Raw genomic sequence first — 22,803 nt, forward strand, 5'->3', positions numbered from 1 at the left:
CCAACCATGTAAGTTACCATTTAAGCATGTAAGTTACTATTTCTGTACAAAATTGTCAATATACATTCGAGTTTCTTTCTCTGGAATCCATATGTTTAATCTGTTTGGTGAGATGCTCGATTGTGCGAGAAAAACATGCTCTCTCATTTTTCTCGCTGATAAAAACGGATCCCAGTCAGTATGCGCGCAGACAGTAGCTGCTGACCTAAGTCTGTTGTGGTAGGCTATGGTGTCCGGTTGCATGGCAGTACCTCGAGCACTACCGAGCCTCTAGGGTTCTCGGGTAATCCTACCGCTTGAGTAAAGAGTGGTCGAGACTGTCAAGACCCCAGGGCGGGCTGTCGGTGCTCGGCCTGGTCAGCCCTATCTCGGGTATCACCGAACTATTGGACCTCTTGGTTATGCCTGTGTCTGTATACTTCACTGGCCTGGGTATTCGAGAGATCTCGGATCAAAAACGAGAGCAGTCATTAATGAGTACCGCACTAGCAGAGCACACCAAACAAAGAATCTTTTCCTACTTTCTTAAGCCTCCAGATCAATAATCAAGAACAAAGCAGCCCGACCACAAGGGCCTCAGTGCCCAGGGCACTGCTCGAGCCTACGGGGTCCTCGGGTAATCCTACCACTCAAGCATGAGTGTTCGGACTCTCTCCCTTGCTGTCCAGTGCTTGGGCACTCCGCGCGAGGGAACTAAGTTCCTGGGTACCCCGAGCTCAGGGCGCGTACCCCTCCTGGATTGGTTGGCCGAAAGGCTGACAGCTGTCCGGTGAGTGACTAACGTCATATGAATTTTGATTTGTACATACGCAATAAATTATTGTTCCCGAGTTGTCCTCGGGACCCTCGCATCCTAATCTGTTTTGCGAGATGGTCTCCTCGCGCACAAAACCCTGCCCACGTGCTCGCTTTTTTCGGAACGTCAAAAACAAACAGTAGTCAGGTGTACCGAACAAACGGCAATGGCTGATTGAGGTCTTTTATGGTGGCCGTGGTGTTCGACCGGCTTCGCAGTACCCGGGCACTACCGAGCCTTTGGGGTTCTCGAGTAATCCTATCGCTTGAGCAAAGAGTGGTCGGGACCGCCTAGACCCCAGGGGCGGGCTGTCGGTGCTTGGTCTGGTCCGTCCTAGCCCGGACACCACCAAATCGTGGGGACTCTTGGTCGCATTTCCGCCCGCACGTGTCTCCGGTCTGCTTGTTTGAGAGGTCGTAGAGTGGAAAAGTTCTCACTAGTCGTGGCGTGCTCTGTGCTGGATCGACTCACCTCCCGAGCAAGGAAGTTTGTGCCTTTGTCTCTTGACTTAGCAGCGGCGGACTCGCGAGGGCTCGGGGGCTGCACGTTCGGATGGTCCCACTGCTCGGACGATGAATGGTCGGGGCAACTTCACTCTCGGGGAAGGAAGGTTAGGCTCGGTTCGGCTAAGTACTTCTCGGGACGTCAAGCGAAGAGTGAAAAGCATCAAGACAAGCAGTGGAGTTTCGATCCTGAAGAACCACCATTCTGGAGGGGATCACTCCCGTATTTACACAACAGTCAAAAAACAAAAAATCTAGCCTAGTCGGCAGGCCCCGAAAGAGGGGCGAGAGCTCCTGAGCGCAAGAAAGAAGAAAGCAAAGGCAATGATCGCAAAGATGGCGTAAGGGGGCAATGGTTCGCTCCCCTCTCCTTTTTATGCCCCGGGGATTTCAAATGGCACTTTCCGTGGCGCATTCGGCAAGGCGCACTATCCTCGATCTGCGCGGTTGCCATGCGCGCCGCTCGCCTCGTTATCATGCTCCTTGGGGGTCGGGAGGACACGCGTCCATTCGGTTCACCGCTGGACCGTACTAGAGGCCTGGACCAAGAAGACCAGCGCCGGGGATAAAGCCACGTGGCATCGGTGCTGGGATCGGCCTCAACGAAGATGAGGGCCCCATTCGCAGTCTCTAGGTCATCGCCTACCAATGGGCCCGGGGGCTGCTGTCGGTGATATGGGATCGGGGGGTCGCTGCTGTCGGTGATATGGGATCGGGGGGTCCCCGAGTCCCAAGGCCAGAACAACAGAGTGCCATGTGGTGCCCACCCTCGGGGGTTATCTCCCCGAGGTCCGTGAAGACCAAGTTTCGGGAAGAGGGTGCTCGAGGCTATGAACAGTGGTCCCCGAGCACCCAAGTCCCCCGATGACCAGAAAAACGAAGTTCCAAGAGAGAGTGCTCGGGGCCATGAGCAGTGGCCCTCCGAGCACTCGGTTCCCCGAGGACCCGAGAAGCCAAGTTTCGGGAGCGAGTGCTCGGGGCCATGAACAGTGACCTCCCGAGCACTCGATTCCCTGAGGACCTGAGCAGTCAAGTTCCGGGAGAGAGTGCTCGGGGCCATGAGTAGTGGCCCCCCGAGCACTCGGTTCCCCGAGGACCCGAGAAGCCAAGTTCCGGGAGAGAGTGCTCGGGGTCATGAGCAGTGGCTCACCGAGCACTCGGTTACCCAAGGATCCGAGAAGCCAAGTTCCAGGAGCAAGTGCTCGGGGCCATGAACAGTGGCCCCCCGAGCACTCGATTCCCTGAGGACCTGAGCAGTCAAGTTCCGGGAGAGAGTGCTCGGGCCATGAGCAGTGGCCCCCCGAGCACTCAGTTCTCCGAGGATCCGAGAAGCCAAGTTCCGGGAGAGAGTGCTCGGGACCATAAACAGTGCCCCCCCGAGCACTCGGTTCTCCGAAGACCCGAGAAGTCAAGTTCCAGGAGATAGTGCTCGGGGCTATGAACAGTGGCTCCCCGAGCACTCGGTTCTCCGAGGACCTGAGCAGTCAAGTTCCGGGAGAGAGTGCTCGGGGCCATGAGCAGTGGTCTCCAAGCACTCGGTTCCCCAAGGACCGAGAAAGGGCATATCTATTTGAGTTTGCTCCGGGCTATGAACAGTGGTCCCCGAGCATTCACAGTTCCCCGAGGGCCTGAGAAGTCCTTCGCCGGTGGTCCCCATAGAGGCCTAGTGGTGAGGTGCCAACCAGTGAAAGGCCCGATGTTGCATTTAAGAGGGCACGTGGCCTGTCACTTCCAACCACTCCTCCCACGCCGGTTGTCAGTCCCTACCATGACTTGGCGGGGAGGCGTGGGGATATTTAGTGCACAGGTCCCATCGCGCGTCATCCAGTGCACCTCGGGATAACGTTGCAGAGCCCAAGACGCCCCGCCTGCCGTCCTACTGTGTCAGACTTGCTCTGACCGGACGAGCACGCCGGGCTGCTTGGTGGCTGCCTGGTGGGCCCTCCCTACGGCGCCCGTTGAAAAGCAGCATGATCATGAACAAGACCGAACGGGGGAGCATTTTCAACCCTCCCCGTCACCTCGCGCAGCAGCCCATGATGATTGCTTTTCATTTATGGCGCCTCGGAACGTCATCCTTTCTAGGCACGCTACCGTCCCAGCAGGTACATAAGCGGGGCGGGCTCCCAGGGGGAGAGGGGCCCAAATTTGGAAGGAAAAGGATTAATTAGGAAGAGGATCCCGGATTAATTCAGGTCTCCAGATCTCGAGAAAAAGAGAAGAAGACTGGAAGGCCAGGCTCTCCAAGCTCAAGACAAGCTAACAAAGCTCTAGACTAGACAAGTATTCTTGTAACCCAGCAGATTCTCTGAGAGACATTCTCAGAGCATTTATAGCATACACACAAGAGTAGGGTGTTACGCTTAGTGCGGCCCGAACTTGTCTGAAAATCCCTTGAGCATTTACTACTTCTTGCATTCAATCATTCCACCCCCACCTGCATCTCATTTATTCCCTTTTATTTCACCCACAAGGCGGATTCAGAATCATCCCCCTGCCGAATCTCAAAAGGGGGTCCCTCCGGATCCCCGCTAGAGGAGTTCACCCTCCGACATGTGCCGACCAAGCATTTGCACACTTTCTATGGTGTGCCACCAGGAGATCACTACAAGACCTTTACAAAGTGCCTCCAAATCTGTATACACATACTAAGGTTTCACCGCTAACAAAGATTTCATCCACTACAGAGACCCCATCTTATGCCACTCAACAGCCAACTGGTGCATATAGAATAAGGAGGACATTTAATTAATTGGTCAGACCGTACCCATATAAACCTTGTGGTTGCGCTATTGTGCCGGGTTACATGTCCATGAATCGGTCCTTAACCATCAACTTGTTCAAGACTACCACTAACCACAAGGGTAAATTAACCATCAATACCAGAATGACCTTTACCGCTTGGAACATATCCACAGGCAACTGAATAATACCATCACCAGAGATAACCATAATGTCACAACCACCCTCGGTCCACTTGCTCAAGTCCCTAAGTATCTATGTTGCTATCAAGATTATCAGATCAGTTCATGTTGTATAGACCATTAAACAGATTAACATTTAACCCACCCAACTCGACAGCACGACTAAGCATTTCTACCCTTGATACCCAAACTACAACACAAGCGACAAAGATAATATGAAAAGTACTAGTAAACCCTAAATATGGGAATCATATTAACAAGTCTGCAATAGAAATAAGAGACACTTTCCTACAATAGGTTCAATGAGATCAAAGGCATTTGCCTTCTCCGAAGTGCTGCTCAAAGTCACCGAAGTCTTGATCTTAAATATTCTTGAATGGCTCCAGAATATGATCGTCTATATGTAGATAGAACAACACATTAAGAACAAGCGCAAAACGAAGCTAACAATATAAACAAATGCTTAGGCTAGCTAGGTTACGATTCTAGAAAGATTTGGACGCAAGAATCACTCAAATCAGAGCTACGACACGAAATCTACGGCTAAATAAATTTTTAAACAGTTAAAAGTGGCAAAAACTATTTTTCTTTAACTTTTAAAAGGCTTAAAGCATTTATTTAAAAAAATTCAAAATTATTTTATAGCATAAAACTGATTAAAACAATTTTATAGAATTTAATTGTATTTTTAGAATTAAAATTAATTCTATATGCAACAAAACATATTAAAAGTATTTATTTTATCAAAGAAAACATATTTAAAACATTTTTTGAAATAATCTAGAGTTTCTAAAACTATTTTCTAATTAAAAACATTTATCCTTAATATTAAAACTATTTTTAGAATTAAACTGAATTAAAACATATTAAAAATATTTATTTAAAACATAACTATTTTCTGGAATTTTCTTAATAAAGAAAACCTATTTTCGGAATTATTCTATTTTCGTAATTTATTTTCTAAAGGAAAACCGAATTATTGCGTCACCAGTGACGTCATCGCTAATCGGGGATGCTGACGCGGCAAAAAACGCTGACTGGATCGCCACATCGAACACAGCGCTGACGTGGCGGCTTGCGTGGCGCTGACGTGAACCACATAATCTGACCGGATTATGAGTACACGTGGCGGCTTCCTATTGGCTCGCGAGCCGTTGCTACGGATCGGACGGTGGAGGGCGGGCTTACCTCTTCCGGCGCACGGATGGTGACGGCGGTGAGGCTCCGTGGCGGCGCTCTCGCCGGAGAAGCGTGGAACGGCGCTGCGCGGCCCAGATCTCGACGGCAACCGGCGAAAAGGGGCACGGGGGCGACGAAGAACTCGATTGACGGGTCGCGGTGTGTTAAGGAAGACCGGAGGGGCGCGGCTATGGCGGGCTTCAACGACGATGGTTCGGCGGTGAAGAAAGCTCGGTGCAGTGGCAGAACCTCCACGGCCAATGGAGGAGAAAGTCGAGTGCGGTCGGCGAACACGGCGTTGTGGCGGTGTGGAGCGGCACGGCGACAGTGAGGTGGCCGAGCGGATCTTCGGTGGCAGATTTCGGCACGAAGAGGGCGAGAGGGAGTTGAAGCGGGGGCGATGTCGGGCCGGGGGGGGGGGGGGGATTTATACCCGCGGGAGGGGACGAGCGGTTGTGGAGACAGGGGCAAAACGTGCACGGGAGATCGTGGGCGGCGGTTGAAGCGCGGCGTGGGAGGTGCGGGAGGTCGGGGACAATGGCGGGCCCACGCGTCACAGAGAATGGAGAGAGGGGGAGAAACGGGCGTCACAATCTGTTGGTGGCTGCCAGTGCTCTCGCCACGCTCACGTTCGTCGCTAAGGACGACCCGTAGATCTGCGTGCCTCTCGCGGACGCGGGCATCCTGCCCTTCCTCGCCGCGCAGCTCAGGACATCACCATCTCCGCATAAGAGCAGCTCATGTCCAACCTGCAGCAACCACCAACCAGTGGCTCCTCCACCACGGCGTTAAGCACCGCTTTCTTCCCAATAGGAAGCATTACATGGCAAGTAAAAAAGCAGGATGCAGCCTGCTAAACCCTGAAACAACCTTCTCCTTCAATTTCTCACCAATCAGTATAGCAATTGGCAAAATTCCTTCCTTTCATAGCCTGCACACGGCATCTCTTCTCCAAGACCTCTATGGGTTCCGCACATCGGCAGCTCCTCAAGGCGTCGTGCACATACGGGACGGCCACCGGCTCCTTTCTCTCGGATCTGAGTACAGCCAAGCACTCCCGAGCTCGTAGCTCCGCCTCAGGCAGGCGGCAGGTTCCACTATGCAGCAACACGTACAACAACAACGCCACACATTTCCAACTCTCAGTCGAGTCGCCTGACGCCTCCAAACGACCTATTCGAACACTTTTGGCCGCGCCTCTCTGCTATTGTCCTTTCTTCTTTGATGCCGGCCAGCGGTGGGCTGAGGCGGTGACTGACGGGAAGAGGAGAAGGGCACCAGGGACGACGCGGGACTCTTTGACGGGCTTGTCCTCCACGCTGCGCAGTTCACCGGGAGAGAAAGATAGATACATAGAGCAGAGGAGGAAGAAAGTTGGGAAGGAGTATGACACGTGGGTCATGCAAAACTTATACTTATTAGGCACTTTGAGGAAATTCCTACATTAATCAGAGAAAAAAAAACATATGACTATCTATCCACTGTGGAACCGAGTAATAACGGTGTAGATTCCATCCAAGGATTAAAGCTGCACATATGGAAGCTAGCTAGGCCCGTTCAGATCTTCTCAGATTGTCTAATTTGGCAAGAAGAGTCCAAATCAGCAACAATACAATCCTTCAAATTAAAAGGAAGTGTTTGGAGATATCAATTAGTCTCTAAATCCTCAAGAATTATTATAATTCTATCTCAGTACTACTAAATGTTGTAATTTGATTGTTGTCATTATTTGTATCTTTAAAAGATATTATTGATATGAATTCTATATATGAGTTTACTTTGATATAAAATTTATGGAAAAATTCAGATGAAGGAAGCAATATGTTTAGTGGATAATTGTACCACTAATACAATATTAAAGGAGACAAAGTATTTTCATACTCTTAAAAAGAGACAAAGAAATATTAAAAACACAGCTAGGTGCGATACATTGATTGCCAGTTCCGTCAGAACCATAATCATTCTTCCTATGGGTATTTAAATAATAATCAATGATACACTCATGTATCTTGATTCTGCACATACCTTATTAAATTACAAAGATATCTGTCAAAATAGTTTCTGTTGGAAACTCATAATGACAACAATGATGAATATTTTTTCATCACCATAACGGATATGACAAACAAGTACTTGAGAAAATTCCTTCATTTACATCTGAATTATATCATACATACATCAATCCTGTATTATATGTTGCGTTTAAGATAATTTTTTAGAATCTTGATTAAATTCAAGACTTGACATGATTGTCATTGGTCATCCTAGTTTAATGATGAAAAGAAAAATTATCAGCAATTCTTTTGATCATAACATAAAAATGTTGCAAAATTCCTAAAATCTACAAATTTTGTGTGCATTGCTTGTGTCAAAGGTAAATTAATTTTAAGACTATCTTACCTTAAAATTAAAAATGAGCCACTCAATCTATTTGAACGCATTTAAGGAGATATATGTACTCATATTCAACAATTATCTTGACTATTAAGGTATTTATGATGCTCATAAATGCATCTAAAAATTTATTGCTCAAATTATCAAATTATGAGCAAATTATCATGAACACGGGATAAAATCCATTACAATGAACAATGCCACTGAATTTACTTCACGGGCTTTCAATGATTATTGTAACGCCTTAGGCATTAATTTGGAGCATTAAGTACCCTATGTGTACACATTCAAATTGGTCTAGCTGAACCTCTCATTAAGAGAGTTAAAATTAATTGCACAATCATTACTTTAGAATTGCAATTAACCAACCTCATGTTGGAAATCATGCGATCTTACACGCCGCAGATTTAATTCAAATAAGATCAACTGCATATTATACGGCTTCCCCGTTGCAGTTAAGTACGTGAAAATCAAATAAGTATTTTCTATCTGTGATAATTCGGTTACGTTGCATATATACCGATATCACCACATCAGTATATATCAATAGGCCCTCACAAGAAATTGGAGATTTATATTAGGTATATTTTTTGTCAATCATAAATACCTCAAGCCCTTAACAGGGGACTAATTTATAGTCTGGTACGCTGACGAGCACAATTTACATGCATTAGGAGGAGATCAATAGTACCATAAAGAATACCAAGAAATAAATTAGAATGCCACATGCATTCAGTCATTAGATATGGATATTCAGTCCATAAATCCACGTACTAAAGAATCTAAACATGAAGTTCGAATATTCATAAATTTGCAACACATTACAAATTATCTGTCAGATACATTTACTGACAACAAAGATATCACAAAATCATATCCCCACATTCAATGCGCCAGAAAGAGTGGACGTTCCTAATAAAACCACTCAACTCCCAAATGCAAATAAGAGAGGGAGAAGTATGATCACAAGAGATAATGCTTTCTATAAGTATCCGCGGAAATAGAACAGTAAATGCAAATCAACCTGAAGTTAACTGACACCTTATAGATACTCAATATCCAATTCTTATGGATGCTCAACATCCACGGCCTAGCACAAATGTGCGCACTATTTTAAAGTGCTGGGATATTAGAACATCCTAACTCCATTATTGTGGGGAATCACGAAGAGTCAAAAAGGGTAAATGAAATATCCACAAAACTATATTGATTCTAGAGAATCATACAATAGAAAGACTACAATTGTTCACAAATATTTCTCCTAAAAAAATACAAAAGATCTTCAATTGGATCAAGGCCAAAGTCAATGGCCATGGCAATGTACCTCAAACACTTAGACTGGACCAGTTAGAAGGAAGCAATTGAGATAGAATTACACTCGTTCAATAAAAGACATGTATTTACTACAGCAATACCTACTCCTCAATATATCCTACCTATGGGATCAAAGGTTTTTGTCCACAAACGGAATGAAAATAATGAGGTTGTGATACAAAGCGAGACATGTAGCACAAGGGTTCACGTAGAGACCCGGCATCGATTTTTGATGAAATATTCTCTCCAGTTATAAGTGGAATAACATTCTAATATTTAATATTATTGGCAGAATCTGGTCACTTGATTCAGAAATATATATGAAAGTTCCTGAAGGACTTGAAATTCCGAATTCCAAAGTAAATCACGACATATATTGTGTAAAGTCACTTCATAACTTAAAATAGTCGGATAATATATGGTACAACCGACTGAATAAGTTTCTTCTGCAGAAGTGTTATTCAAATGATGATTGCTCATATATGTTTGTAAAGAAATCCTCAAAAGGATTTTGAATCATCTCGATGTATGTAGATGATATCCATATCATCGAAAATACACAAGAAGCACGCAATCATCTTGAGACGAAATTTGAGATGAATAATTTAGGTAAAATCAAATTTTGCTTAAGTCTACAGTTTAAGTATATTCCCTTAGGAATACTTGTATACTAGTCTGCATATATCCAGGACATATTGAAGAAATTCAGTATGAATATATCATCCAAATACCTATGATCATTCAATCTCTTAGAATGGATAAATATCCATTCAAATTTTGGGATAATAATAAAGAGATATTTAGATCTAAAGTTCCATATCTCTATACCTTTTGAGCGCTAATGTATCTTACAAATTACAACAGACTTGATATTGCATTTGCAGATACCTTGCTAGCTAAACATAGCACAACTCCAACAAAATACCATTGTGCAAGAGTAAAAGAGATCCTCAGATATCTCTAAAGTACAAAAGAATTTTGGTTTATTCTATAAAAAAAACAAGATATGATTATAGTTGGATATATAGATACTGGTTATTTATTTGATCCCCTTAATACCAGATCATAGACAGACTTTGTATTCTTATACGGTGGAAAAACCTTTTCATGGAAGTAATCAAAATAGACTCTCGTGGCTATTTCCACTAATCATTATAAAATAATTATATGAAGCATCATATAAATATGTATGACTTCACATAATGATTAATCACATACAAGAATCGTGTGTTATTGATTCATCAGAATCATCTAACATTATCTATGAAGATAATATTGCTTGTATTGCTTTGCAAACAATATCAGGTGATAATCTTACATATTTATTCATAGAGTCTTTACCAATATATTTATTCCATTTATGGAATTGATACGAGACGACTTTAAGATATGCAAAGTTCAGAGGGAGTAAATCTCTAATACATAACCTGTTATGATCCTCATGTCATAAATATTGTACTTTTTTCCTTTATGAATTTTTTCAATATGGTTTCTCATATAAGATTTTTAATGAGACAATATCAATGCAAGCAGATATGCCACATCATTTTCTCCTAATTTTTCTCACTGGATTTTTAAGGAGTTTTCGATGGCATATTATGATTATTTCTCCTCATATTTTTTTCACAGAATTTTGGAAGGAGATTTCATTGCTTTATATATAGATGATCAAATTGATCAAGGGGGAGTGTTATAACACAAATTCTTATGATCAATTAGACATTCATTGGAAAGGGATGCCTTCCAAAGAGGCACCCATTAGGGAGGAATATCTCCTAAAGGGACATGAACTTGTCCCTTCATGTATTAATCTAGCCTGAATGTAATGAAAGAATCTAATAGTACTCACTACTAAAAAATATTTTTAGAGGCAGGTGGTAACCTGATTTCACAGGTATTTAGCGCACCCGTTTCTGATTGAATGCCTGCGAAAATATACAATTTTCACAAGTACAAAAGAGACCAACTATGAAAACTTATTTATATATGCGGTTCACTTAAGTAACCGCTTATGGAAATAGATTTCTATAAACAGTTCTCTTAACAAACCATATATGAAAATAGGTTTCTAAAGACGGTTCCTTAAGCGAATCGTCTGTGAAAATCTATTTTCACATGAGATTTCTTAAGTGAACCGTTTGTGGAAATAGATTTTCACAAATGGTGCACTTTAGTATCCGCCTGTAGATAGATAGAATAATATACGCTGGTGACATAAGAACCCGCTCGTAGTATGCATTTCATTCCAAATTCATAATATACATATATTTTATTCCATCCATATTTAACACAGATTTTTAAGACAGATTATTAACATCACAGATTTCAACAGTATTTAAACACATGTTTTTAACATAGCAGATTTCAACACAATGTTTACATCAAAGACAATATTTAACACAAGTACAACAATAACTCAATTAATATTGCTAAATATCCTTCCTCTCCCGCTCACAAAGCCTCGGATGGCTAGCTAATTCACCTCCGTGGTCAAAAAACATGTCACTCTTGTAGATGACTTTGCGCATGATGAACCAGCATATGTCACGTTGGATGTTTTAGATATCTTCGTCTTTGAGCAAGATGTGATTACATTCGATCCTCCGTGCCTGCAATGAAAACACAACTAAAAGAGTTAAAACAATACTGACAACGAAAACAGAACCAAATAAGCAAGGTGTCAAAGTTTAGTTCCATCCTTCTTGCGTTTATCGAAATGCCAACACATTAATTCAGAGTCCCTAGGGTTCGAGTACAAATACTGCAAGCGGGAGATCACTGACAAGTACCACATCACCATGGCAGGATTTCTTCTCTTCTTCTCCGCTTTGGAACAAGTGTCTTCTTTATCACGACCAGCATTACTCTTCTTCTTCTTCGCGTTAGCGAAAGCATCTTTGTCCTCACAATCATCATTCCTCTTGTACCGACTTGCATTGCACATTGGGCATCTATCCAAAGCTTCATACTCTTTACGATAGAGGATACAGTGGTTTAGACGTGTATATTTTTTGCACATCTAATGACAACGGGTAAATAAGCTTCTTTGCCTAATAAGTGGTGGTGGGCAAGAAGTTAGACTTCGGAAGCATGTTTGCTAAGAGACTCAATAGATCCAAGAAACTCTTGTCGAATCATCTATTGCTGGCCTTCAACCTTAGAAGTTCAAGCACCGAATGCAACACTGTAAACTCCTTATCACAGCCCTTCGATTCCTCATACAAAAGTTCCTTCTATGCCCTCTGTAATGCCTCGAAATTATCTAAACCTCTCATGTTCCTTAAAACATACGATTCTGCATGGCACAACATTTCCTTCAAATCAAAATCAACATCATCATCCATCATAACATCAGTGTCGCTTTCGACTCCCTCATCTTCACCATCCACTTGATTAGCAGTGATGTCGTCGTTTGATTCGCATATACGTTGTTCGCCGTATTTGGACCAACATGTGTAATTCTCAACAAAACCTCTCAAGATCAAGTATGATTTGATTATGCTTGATTTGTCCCATAATTTCTGGTTCTTGCAGTCAGAGCATGAACATTGTATTTTCTTTATCTTCTTAGTCAAAGCGTCCTTCTCAGCAACTTCAATAAAAGTATATATCCTTTGATGTATATTTGTTCATGTCTTGGCGCATCCTACATACATGCTCTACCCATCTTTAATTTCAACCACAAAATTAAATCCATAGTGTCGGTGTATCAGGAACCGGGGGTCCCTGAATCCCGAGACCAGGCCAGCCATCCGCCACATGGCGCCATCCCGCAGAATCTCTCCCACGAGGTGGGAAAGAGCGAGTCCCAGGAGAAGGCGCTCGGGGCCACAGTCGGTGGCCCCCGAGTACCCCAATCCCCCGATGACCAATGAAATCTAAGTACCGGGAAGAAAGCGCTCGGGAAGGTGTACGGTCACCCCCGAGCACCCTAGTCCCCCGACGACCGAGAGAGCTAAGTTCCGGGAGAGAGTGCTCGGGGTTGCGTGCGGCAGCCCCCGAGCACTCAGTCCCCTGAGGATCCGAGCAAGAGTGCTCGGGAGAGAGTGCTCGGGGAGATGAACAGTACCCCCGAGCACTCGGTTCCTTGAGGACAAGAAGGAGCATTCTCGGGAGAGAGTGCTCAGGGAGGTAAACAGTATCCCCGAGCACTCGGTACCCCGACGACCCAGAAAGTCCCTTGGTGGAGGCCCCCGAGGGGCCCACCGATGAGGTGTCAATCAGTCAAAGGTCCGAGACCGCATTTAAAGAGTGTGCGTGGCCTGTCACCTCCAACTGCTCCCGCCGCGCTCAGCGTCAGTCCCTGCCACGTTCTGGCAGAGAGGCGTGGGGTTATTAATTGCACAGGTCCCGTCCCGTGCCATCCGGCCTGTCTCAAGATAACGTCGTAAGGACCAAGGCGTTCCGTCTGCCGCGCTGCTGTGGCAGGGGAGCAAGGCAGGGCGGGCACGCCGGGTTGCTCTGCGGCTGCCCGGTGTGTCCTCTCCACGGCGCCTGTTGCCAGGGCATTTATTGTGACAGATGACCGGGCGTGCGACGTATTTTCCACCCCCGGTCACTTTGCCCAGAGGAAATGATGACGCCCTTTCCATTTATGGTGTCTCGGAACTTGTGCCCCCCCTCCCGTTCGGGGCACGTTGCGGCCGGCGGGTACTTAAAGCAGCTGGCAGCACAGGAGGAAAATGATGAAAAAAAAGAGGAAAGAAAAAAGAAGAGAGCGGAACACATAGCTGAATGCATCTGGAATAAATCCTGAAGCATAGACAAGAACACAGCACAAGAGAAACAACGGCTGAGAGGCAAGCAGCACGAGACAGGCCGAAGAACAAGGAGCCCCAGGCTCTTAGATAGATTAAGATTCTTGTAACCAGCAACATTCTTGAAGGAGCCCCAGGCTCTTAGATAGATTAAGATTCTTGTAACCAGCAACATCCTTGAAGGACTTCCTCAGGACAGTTATAGTATCCATACAGGAGTAGGGTATTACGTCCCCGTGCGACCCGAACCTGTCTAAATTCCAGTGCATTTACTTCTTTTTCACTAGGCCACACCCCCACCACCGGCCATTGCATTCATTCCCATTTATTTCTCCGACGAACATACTCAGGATTATCCCCCCGACCGAATCTCTAAAAAGGGGTCTCTCGAGATCCCTGCGACTGGAGTTAATCTTCCGACACATAAATTAATTAATAAGAAAATCATAATAAAAAAGATTTTTATTAAAAATGGGAAAAATTGAGCTTGTCATGATTATAATATGTCTACGCAATTGAATCTACATTGGAGCAAATTCATTACTCTCTCCCTCTACATCTAGATCTAGATCTACCCAAAAAAATTCTCATTTATGATAAAACCTTCTAGAGGCTAAAAATATCAAATTCTAACCATGTTTTCAAAATATAATTCTAGAATCATGTAAATCTACACAATTGAATCAACATTGACCACAAATTTTAGCTAAATCGAGGATCTAAATGGCTAGAACCATGAACATCTCTAGATCACATCCAAACCTTAATTAAGCCTTAAATCTAAATCTAGACTTTAAAAAGATACTAGTTAGGGATGAGAGATCCTTACCTTAGATGGCTTCACCAAGGAATTCAAAAACAAAATCTTCCCCCCTCTGTTTTCAAATCTTGCTGCAGCCTCTGAGCTGCTCTGTTCGGACATAGCGAGCTTGATATGAATGAAGCTCTCCGCGGGCAGGTACTGTTTATAGAGAGATTATCACATGTGGTTCATATAAGTAACCGCTTGTATAAATCTTCCATTATCACAGGCGATCTACATAAGGAACCATCTATAAAAATTAGTATTTTCATAGGTGGTTCATTATATTAACCGCTTGTGAAAATAATTGTCATTATCACAGATGTTTCATATAAGAAACCGCATGTGAAAATTAATTTCTACGAGAAAAGAACTCTAGATGTCTCAAAAAATAGCTTTTATAGTAATGATTCATGCATCAGTGTATGGTTCATAACACATAACTTGGTAATAAGCCTATGCTGATCAAACACATATGATGACATTTTAGAGGCAAAGAATTAAAAAAAGTAGCCTAATGGCATGAAATAAGAACTACCTAGAAAAATTTTATGAACATTGTCACGTCCTAAAAATGCTAATTACGTAATTAAACCTATATAATCCTTATCGCATGTGTTTATGCGTATTCATCTATCAAAAACTAGTTAAACATGTTCTAAATACTTTAAAGATGGTTTAAAGCACTTTAGAGAATCCTTACATACCTTGGAGAAGGAAAAAATAGATGGAGGATGTAGAAGGGACACTTAGAAAAATTTCATTAAAAAAAACCCTCCACGTGGTCTGACCGGGGGCACCCACGGTCTGACCGCCAGGTGCCCTACCACATGGGCTGCCACGTGGATTTCAAAATTGTGGTCTGACCGCCAGCACACAGAGGCTCTAGTTAAGTGGTCGATCGTCTCTCTCTCACTCTCTCGTCTCTCTCTCTCGCGTTCGAAGGTCGGAGATCGAAGGTGGGAACTCCCACGAGCTTCCCGGAGGACTTCCCTAAGTCTTCCCCCTCTTCTCCCTCACTGGAGACTCATTCATCGACCTCAAGTTTCACCACCACTTCGGGAGCCGATCCGCGAATCGAAGCCTCCCCGAAGCATTTCAATCCAATAGAAAGCTTCCATAAGCTGAGATGAGCTATCCCCTACCATTTCTCGTTGTTTCCAAGCTCGATTCGACCCTCATGTCGTGTAGACCCAAGTTAAACCTAGCCTAGATCCAACCCATAGAGTATTTGGAGTTTATCTCAGTGAATGTTGTCCAAATCACTTTAGAAGCACTCCAATAGTCCCATAGAGCATTTTAATACCCTTTGACATCGAAGGTTTCATCGGAGTCCTTACCGGTGACACCACAAAGTCGTTGCCGACAAGGTCTGGCGGTCTGACCACCGCTAGGGTCGGTCTGACTGCCAGTTGGGACCAGAGAATCCGAGTTGAAAACTTATATAGGAGTCTGACCGCCACTAGGGCCGGTCTGACCGCCATGTAGCAATCTGACCACCAGCATGCATGCGGTCTGGCCGCTAGAGGCCAAAACTCTTTGCTAGCCGCCGGTCTGACCGCCACCCCAAGGCCGGTCTGACCGCTAGCCTGTTGAAGCTAGGTGCACTTAGGATAGCTTATCCAGGGTCTCGAAGTCATTGAACAAACGGTCTAGGTGAGCGAGGGCGATACCGAGACACCCCACTTCTGTAAGTTGTGTGCAGGTAGCGTCAAGCAACCGACAGAGCAGCAAGGTAAGTATCTAAACATATTGCACCATTTGTTCAATTGAATGAAGTCTAAAATTGATAAATTATGCTTATATATGTCGTATATTTAGCGAGTCAAGTGTCAGGCAAAAATGGATAAAACCTATGTTGATTGCATGATCTCTATCTTGAATTGTCGTTCATCCATATCCTTGTAACCTTGAGCACATAATCGATGTCTAATTACAAGTTTATTCGATATGCTTAGCAATGCTTAGGTCCACAGTAGAAGTCAAGCGACGGTACCGCCTTTGTTCGCGAGCATAAGGCTCACTTATGGGTTACGAATACATTTATGATGTTGAGATGGTTGGATGAGTAGTGAGTATGAGACGAGATGTGGGCGGTGTTAGGGGTGTTTTCTGCTCAAAAGGAATCCTCGAGGCAGTTCGGAAGAGGAACCCGAAAACTGTAGACTGCCTGCATCGTTTAAGACCGTTCGTCGGTGCAATTGTCTCTAGCACATACCTTACTCACCACATGCCGATCTAATGGTAAAACAAGCTGAATAACTCTATAGTTGTGGTCATTTAGGACTGAACATCGACGGTGTGAGCAGACGAGTTTGTAGAGGTATCTAATTTGCTCCGGGAGTAGTTCTAGATACCTCCGCGCCGAGTGATGCACGATCCAAATGGTTAGAGCTTATTAGGAAAGGTTGACACGAGTACCCCCTTGCGTGGGTCTGTGTGGACACGTGAGCCGTATGGTCATCGAGTCGTGTGGGTCCAAGAGTATCCCCTGCAGGGTGTAAAAACATTTCAAAATGCCGTGCTCTCGGTCATGAACATACTTTTATTCATTTGCATCAGTCGTAAAGTTACAAATGTGGAATGGTGGTATGGATAGTATGTTGGGAAAGGTTGAAGACTGGTTGTTGATGTATTATTATGGTTCCATTTATATTTGTGTGCGGGTTGGTAGTTACAGGGTTGGAAGGGTATGTTGGGTAAGTTGAGATGCTCACACATATGTGTCTAGGTTGCGGGTGCATATGTTTTACTTAATTTTGTGGCATTTTTCCTTGCTAATGGTCCAATGCATAATCCTTGCTAGTACCTTCGTACTCAACTACTCTACAGATTTTGCAGGTAAGGAAGAGGCGGTATTTGGCTACTTCGTACCCGCCGGCGGTGGTGACAGACAAGAGTAGTTCATCCTACTATATTGGCGAGGCTTTTGAGGCGGTGCCTAAGGGCATATGGTGCTGCTCTTTTTGTTGTTAATAGGTTTAACCTTCAGGTGCTTAGTTGCTTCTTTTGTTGTAAATTGATGTAAATGGTTGCATGACTAAAGACTTGTAATATAACTTTAATTACTTGCTCTTTACCATGTGTTCCGATCTTATACACAAAACACGTGTCGGAACTACCGAAACGATATTCTGCTTAATTGTTAAAGTCGTGATTAAGTAAATGATCGATTTAATGATTAATTAGAATACTGTTTGGACGGTTCCTCACAACCATATCACCATCATCATCATACTGGTCGGTGGTCAACAGTGCAGGCGGGTCACGTGGATTCGTCCTCCCGTTGCCTCGACAGCACTGGTTGTCAATTAAAAAATAAAATGAATATGCAGTATGTTCATATTAGGGACATACACATCAAAGAGATCGAAGCCTGAAGGAGTTGTACATGAACAAATCGAAGTACATTCAAATTGGGGGCATGCAGATCAAAGTACATTGCATCCAATTTTTACCTTGCCCGTTATGATGGTTGGCAACCTGAGGAGCTCGGGGGCGTGTGGTACTTTGGTGGCGTGGGGGAGATGCTTGGGGACCTGGAGTCTTTGACTGTGTGGGGGAGGTCAAGGGCATCAGGGTTGTCGACAGTAGGGGGGAGATCAGGGCCGTTGGGTTCCTCAGCGGCTTGGGGAGGTCGGAGTCATCGGAGACCGGGGAAAGGTCGGGAGCGGAGGGGATCTCAGGGCCATCGGGTTCATCTGTGGCTTGGGGAGGTCGAGGTCATTAGCGACTGGGGGTAGGTCGGGAGCGGAGGGGTACTCGATGACCGGACCAAGGGCCCAAGTCCGCCATCGCCCATGTCGGCCTGGCCGTGGGCGCCATGCGTCTGGAACCTAAACCCTAGAGTCGCCATCGGGAGAGAGAAGAGAAGGGAGCGATGAGCTTCAGCGGATCCCTCGAAAGGCCTGGCTCCGCATCCTGCACAGCTGCTGGCCTCATCGATGTGCATGCGTGAGTGGAGGCTAGGTGGAGAAAACCCTTAAAAGAGATGCGGCGAGCTGCGAGGGAGGCGGATGGATAACACAATGCACATGGGCGAGGAGAATGGGCGGGTGGTTGGGGAAGGAGGATGGGGGTGGTTCGGTTTTTCTCAGTTTTTAGTTTTGTGTCGTGAAGATGTTTTTTCTTGTGGTTTTTAAACGAGGAGGGAGGGGGGAGGTGGGAGGGGCACGGGTTTTGATTGGTTTTTTATTAGGTGAGAAGTGAGAGGGAGAAGACCGGTTTTGATCTTTTTTTTATTAGGGGGGAGGGGAAGGCAGGAAACAGACCATAAGGTAGAATGCTCGACATCAAACGCATTCGCTCCTTTATAGTTTAGATATATATTGGATGTTTTAAAACACGCAAAGTGCCAATTAGATTGGTAACTAGAAAAAACGCGCGGCATTGGAGTGCTTCCTTTTATTTTTTTCTCTTTTTGGGGGGAGCCGTGGTTAAACCTGTTAGTGAGAACTGGATCAATGAAATATATCACTGAGAATAGCGTTGTCTCAACCGGTCTGATCCTTAAAACTTGGTATTACTGTCATATTGTTACTTATGTAGCAGGCCCACTTACATAATATATGAAGGTTGCTTGCCCATGAAGTTAGAGAGTCCTAGATAAGGTAAGTTAGGGATTTGCTATCTATTAGATCTGGATTATTATGATTTGATTAGTTAGGGTCAAGTTATCCTCTCTATATAAAGAGAAGTGATGTATCAATTGAAGGCAAGCCATAGTAAAGGGTTAAACCCTAAAGCTCTCACACCCCCAGACTCTGGTCGCCAGCTCACCCCAATTCTCCCTGAAAATCCCTCTCATGGATTCATGCCCATAACACAAGCACTCTAGTGGATTCATGAATCACGATTGCAAAAAATAAACCGGTTTCTTAAATGAAAAATATTACATTAAAAAACAACTTTGACATACCTGCGATGCTTGAATGACTATTAGAGCTGCAACACCAAAGAAAAGGAAAAAGGTCCACTGCGATAAATGAAACCACCCCAATATGGTGAAAAGCAGAATAACGAAGCCAAGCACCAAAGGGTGACAGAGAAGCTGGATCCCTTACAATTACTGCGACAGAAACAGCAAATGAAGCACCGAAAACTTCCACTGTAAATTGTAAGGTCCACTGTAAAAGCTTATGTCATGGTGGTGTCGAATGTTAAGGCTGCCTACTTATCTCTATCTGGGGTGTAATATGAAAAGTAGTAGGATAGGCATAGAACAAAATTCAACAGACAACAGATATAATGGCAGCTGAACCAGTAATAATCATTGCAAAAACTTCTAGAGTGAGGAACATGAAGAATTCCCATTTGTTCTTCTGCAGTTACAGTTCACTATAGATCAGACTAAAGAACAAACTGATATTCAATAGAAAATAAATTTCGAAGACAGGACATTTTTTGTTTAAAAAAAGAAACAGCAAACAGGAACAATAGTGCTATTTATAATGTTACAGTGAGTAATATTCTTAGAGAGATAGTACCATAATCTTTTGTCTTAACTTTCATTAAATTTCAAGTTTCAGTTTAGATCATATATTGAATTCAAGTTTTCAGCATGTGTTGCTTGAGTGTCGACTCAAATCCGGTAGAGAAGGTGGCTACATTAGTTCACAACTATGAAGGTATAAAATCACAAAAGAACCAAGTACCTTTCCAATGCAATTAGATACCCAGGGACAGTGATGGTCAAACTGCTCCACACAGCGATCACATGTAGAGTAATGTTTCGAATGAACAGGTCTGACTATCTGTAATGAGGTCTGGAAATCTGATCCCTAAGAATATTAATCAGGAAAGAGACAACTAAATCGCTCAATCGAGGGCTACTTACTTTGCAAGTTATACAAAGTTGTGACCAGTTACCAGAAAGAAATGCAGGATTGTCTAGCTCCATCTTCAACAATGGTTCCTGAAGGAACTAATGCTTATGATTCAAACAGCAAAATTTTGGATTATGTTTTGACTTTTGAAGTCTGGAAATGCATCAAGCTGAAAGTACAAAAGTTCAATCTGAAGATAAAGGTACTTGAAGGAAACTACATTAATGCTGCTGTTATTTCAAATTTAGAAGTGGATTCACCCCAATTTTTTTATTTTCTGTACAATTTTTACAAGTTAACAAGGTGTAAATAAACATATGCTATAACAGTGAGTTAAATAACTATTTGATGGTGGACACTATTTTTCCTACACTTCTTACACAAACATTGGCATCAAACTGCTTTTGCTCCATCCAGGCAAAAATATATTAAAAGCAGTAACTTAGATCAAACCATATCCTACATCAGTTAGAATCCTATTAGCTCATTCAGCACAAGTTTAACTTGACGTGTACCCAAACTATAGGAATCAGGTTGATATCTAACACCAAGGAATTAGATTAGATCAAGCAATAGAATGGAGAAACAATTCCATGTTATCATCACGGCAGTCGGCAGGGATATACATGAACTCAATTCCACATGTAGCTAACTAACACATGCTAAATAGGTACATCCTAACTACTTTGCTATTAATGCAGCACATATATACATCGAAATCCCAATCTCGTTCAACATTTCCCTCAATAAATGCCAAATCTTTGATTTCCATTGAGCTCTTAGGACGATATGCGACGCCGCAAGCCAGATCGGCACACGATGAACTGACATGAATCTTAACCCTAACGAACAATGCGACATGAACAAAGGCATCGTCGTTAGGCTAGTACTAAACAGGGGGCAAGCTTAGGATGGAGGCCCTGGACCTTGACGTCGAGGAGGAGGGGCATGGACGCCCGGGCGTGCTGCTGGACGAAGTAGAGCCCGACGGAGGGCTCGTTGGCAACGTACTTAATCATCTCGTCCACGCCGTCCTTCACTGCTCAATCCAACCCCAAAGAAAGAAGCAAAAATCGCGCCGACCATGGCTGCGCTTCCCCGTGCCCTTGAACAGCATGTGCTCGACGAAATGCACGACGCCAGCGGCCTCCTCCGTCTCGTACCTGCTGCCCGCGTCGATCCACACGCCGACCATGGCCCTGCGCGCAGCGAGCGACCACTCCGTGGCGACGCGCAGGCCATTGGGCAGCATCGTGACGCGGGTCTCCGGCGCCGCGAGGATGGCCGTGTGGTCGGAGTGGGCGGGCACCGGGCTCGCGTAGCGGAGGAAGCGCGGGTCCGGGTGCTCGAGCCGCCGGAGCCGGGCGTTCACGGCTTCGGCTGTCCTAGCGACCTTCCTCAGCGTGAATCTGAGTTCGGTCGGTGAGATTTGGGGTTCGGCTGATCGGAAGGGATAAGGCTGGCTGGGCTTTTGCCCGTGCGTGCGGCGCAGAGAGAGAGAGAGAGAGAGAGAGAGACAGTGAGGGAGAGGGAGGCGCCGGGAGATGGGGGACAGAGCTGGAGAGAGAGAGAGGAGCCGGCGGAGATGGAGGCCATGCGGGGAAGAAGTCCGGCCGAGCTCACTGGTGGTGGCTCTCCGCGGCGGCGGCTTGAGGCGCGAGCCGGCGGCACGGAGGTCTTTGCGCGTCCGGCTCGGAGGGAGAGAGAGATTGAGAGAGTGAGCAGAGAGAGAGAAGGTGGCGCCGGTGAGGGGGAAACCGAGGCCGGCCAGGCCAGGAGAGGCGGAGGGGATATCCGCCGGCGGGGCTTCTCGGCCGAGCACGCCGATGGCGGGAGCAAGGCCGGTGCGGGCGAGTACGGCGCGCGCGGGCGGGGCCAGCTGACCGGGCCAGTCGAGTGGCGCAGCGGCCTTGGCCGAACGGATCGGGGAGGTGGAGGCGGCGGTTCGGGAAGGCGTCGGCGGGGAGGAGGACGGAGCGGGAGAGGCAGCGGGGTGAGAAGAGCAGGCCGGTCGGCGCAAGGGAAGGGCAGGCGCACGGGCGGGGCGGCGGTTGAGATAGTCTAGATTCCTCTCCGCTGCTCACGGAGCTTGGCCGCGAACGTCGCTCTACACCACCTCATCAACGTACCGTTTACTCGCGATCGAACGGATCATATTCAACAGCCAATCACAGGCCGAGAAACCCGACGGGCTTTAGATATGTAAAGATTCCTGCAGTGAATATGTCCAGCCCACATACGCTAGGTCCTAACCGGCCCACCAGCATAGTCTCCTATTCGGCCAGATGATGGCAGCCCAGGCCTCTACG

General features: G+C 45.2%; 1 long non-coding RNA gene across 1 annotated transcript; it reads right to left on the reverse strand.

Moving 5' to 3' along the window:
- Positions 1 to 11,554: 11,554 nt before the first annotated feature.
- Positions 11,555 to 22,570, reverse strand: LOC133886054 (uncharacterized). The gene is made up of 6 exons (XR_009903324.1): positions 21,421 to 22,570; positions 20,506 to 20,583; positions 20,324 to 20,434; positions 19,588 to 19,990; positions 14,697 to 14,903; positions 11,555 to 11,719 (listed from the first exon to the last, which is right to left on the reverse strand). It is a non-coding gene; the product is annotated as an uncharacterized LOC133886054 (long non-coding RNA).
- Between the last annotated feature and the right edge of the window lie 233 nt (positions 22,571 to 22,803).

The sequence above is a fragment of the Phragmites australis genome, chromosome 12 (genome assembly GCF_958298935.1).
Source record: "Phragmites australis chromosome 12, lpPhrAust1.1, whole genome shotgun sequence".
Taxonomy (NCBI): Eukaryota; Viridiplantae; Streptophyta; class Magnoliopsida; order Poales; family Poaceae; genus Phragmites; species Phragmites australis.